The sequence below is a fragment of the Gigantopelta aegis genome, unplaced genomic scaffold (genome assembly GCF_016097555.1).
Source record: "Gigantopelta aegis isolate Gae_Host unplaced genomic scaffold, Gae_host_genome ctg6154_pilon_pilon, whole genome shotgun sequence".
NCBI lineage: Eukaryota > Metazoa > Mollusca > Gastropoda > Neomphalida > Peltospiridae > Gigantopelta > Gigantopelta aegis.
In genome coordinates, this window is record NW_024534863.1 from 18,105 (window position 1) to 20,802 (window position 2,698).

The 2,698-nt window shown below is 35.1% G+C and overlaps 1 non-coding gene across 1 annotated transcript; it reads right to left on the reverse strand.

Moving 5' to 3' along the window:
- Positions 1-2,035: 2,035 nt before the first annotated feature.
- On the reverse strand, positions 2,036-2,108 carry Trnav-uac. Its single transcript has one exon. It is a non-coding gene; the product is annotated as a tRNA-Val (tRNA).
- Between the last annotated feature and the right edge of the window lie 590 nt (positions 2,109-2,698).

A 2,698-nucleotide genomic window follows, 5' to 3' on the forward strand; every position in this document is an offset into this window, starting at 1 on the left:
CAACGATGTTGATATTTCAGTGGACTCTCCAATGTCTATAAAAGGAATGAATGCATAAAGCTTATAATAAATAACAAAATTGACAAAGGGGGGGGTCAAATTTTGACCTTGATTCATGTGGCTGGTTTTCTAAACTGTAGATTACAAGAGTCGACTAGCGTACCTACAACTGCCATTGGATACATTACACATAAGAGTAAACAAATGATCTACACAAGTCTTTATCCATTCAGCCATCCTTATTATTTCATATGCCCATAATGAAGTACAAAACCTAATCACTAGCAATATACAAGCAAAAACAATATTGTATAATAATTGAAATAGAGCTGAACTAATTCTGAAAGTGATTTCAATTTATTTTGTCTGTGATTATGAAGAAATGTAAGCTCAGGATAGTGCACTTTGGCATTGAAATGATATTTTGACAACTATAGGTACAATTTTATATTGATATAATGTTTTATGAAACAGAGTCTTTAAAAAAGAAATCAAGGCAAACAAGATTGTATTCTAACACAGAGAGACAACAATCAATTACTTACAACATCAGACAGTAGCATCTTCAGGTAATTGTAACACTAATGAAGGAGCTGGTTGACGACAGTCCCAGAACTAGAATAAAAGAGCATCATGATACAGCAAAATGACAAACTACTGACTTTAAAGTTTTATCCCAGCTACCTGTCACAGCACATTTATAATTAGAGCTTCGATCCATCTTACATTTCGAATAGGTGCATCATGCTAAGAGATATATGATATTTCAGATATTATTAATAAAATGGACTAACTGAGCCAATATCTATAGCTTGGTTGCTTGTAGATCCCAGAGCTTACAAGTTTTTATCAGTGGAAGCAGATAACACTTTAGTACCATCCTATAAGTACAAAGTTGGACAATGTAAGTCAGTAGTCTTTATAAGATCATCTACCATATAATAGGAACATGCTGAACTTTTACTTTCTCATTATTTCATACTTCATCCACTCCCATTTTTGAACATCTGATGACAGGGAGGTATGAACCTATCATAGAGTTTGTGCCAGGCAACAGGGGTGTGTTGGCTCAATCAGATTGCAGAACATCCTATTCTACCTATATAATTTGATGGTTTACTAGGCATTTGAGAATTAAGAGTCACAAAAAACAGCTTTTCAAACATTGAGAGCATTTTCACATCTTTATATTCCTTCTTAAAGTGAAAACAGAACACTATTCCAAAATCTGTTTTTAGTAGATCAGTCTTAAGATTTACCATAATTTTTATGATCAAAAATACAAGTATTACTACAATCTGATTGGGTCACAAGTCCCAGTTGTACTTGTACAGCACAAGTTATATTAGGCTTGATATTAGACCCCTCCTTGCCGCCCAATGTCAAATAAGGACTGGAGTCTGGATTACAGCAAAATACATTTTGTTTTTTGTATACTAACTAACTATACATCTATACATTTCATTGCTTAGGTCATCATCAGTCTATAAAAAAATTATAAACCATTGCTTTATATAAAACAACTTACAGCCACCCAGCAACAATCTAAGAACTGGTCTGTGTGTTTGCTGCTCTGCTTTGGCCATTGTAGCACCACTGTCTTGTATTTCCCAACATTCTCACTGTATTGTTCCATGAACTACCAATAAGATAGTTAGCATTGGGCTGAATGCTATCTGTAAAAGCAAAAGGACACCAAAATAGGGCGTGGTTATACAATTCACCTACTTTTGCTGATACTATCTTCGGAGGTTGAGAAACTTCATAATCTATTTGTTAGGATTATGACCAGAAACAGCAGCAAACATGGCGAAAACTAGAAAAGAGTACAACAAGCAATAAACTGATGGAGGCTACGCCTAGGTATAGCCCAATCCACGCCCAGATTTTGTAAAATCCTAATTACATGCTTATTATTTTCTATTACAATCAGTTTGGCCTATAAAGTTAGAATTGCTTTTACTCACAAAGAAAGGAGACAATGAAGACCAAAAAACACATACCGTGACATATATACAGCAAAAAGAAAAAAAACAGGTTCGATCGGGGTTCGAACCCGAGACCTTCTGCGTGTAAAGCAGACGTGATAACCACTACACCATCGAACCACTTGTAAGTAGAAGAAAATTAATAAGAATGATAAAATTCCAGTATGACACCAGTTTGACTTTATTATGACGTTTTATTATGCGGCGTGCGCAGTTTGGACGTGACGTGAAGACTAAGGAGGAGAGGAAGACCTAAAAGTTGAAAGTATACTGTGTATACAGTATTTGTGTTTAATCGTTTCCCTTCACAAGAGAGAATGTGACTTTGTATAAGAAGACAGTTGATGATTAAGACTATTAGGATTTGGGCGACTGTGCTAAAGTAGGACAACAGCTGGTTTTATTTCAGGGGGTGTAGAAGACAGGTCCAGTATACTAACAAACAAGACCAACAGACTTTCAAGAATATTCTTAAAGACACAATATCTCGATATGGCTCAGGGTCCATTAGAAGAAAGACAAAAGTTCCTGTCACAATGTTGCAAAGATTCCAAGGGTCTGTTGCATGTACATGGATTACTGGTAAGTCAAGATATAAAGCTGCCTTGTTTAACAGTTGTTAGAATAAGTATTGCTCTCTCTCTCTTTCTAAAATGCAAAATATAGTCTTTGTTCTTAATTTCAATAGTCTGTAATCCCTTATTAAACCA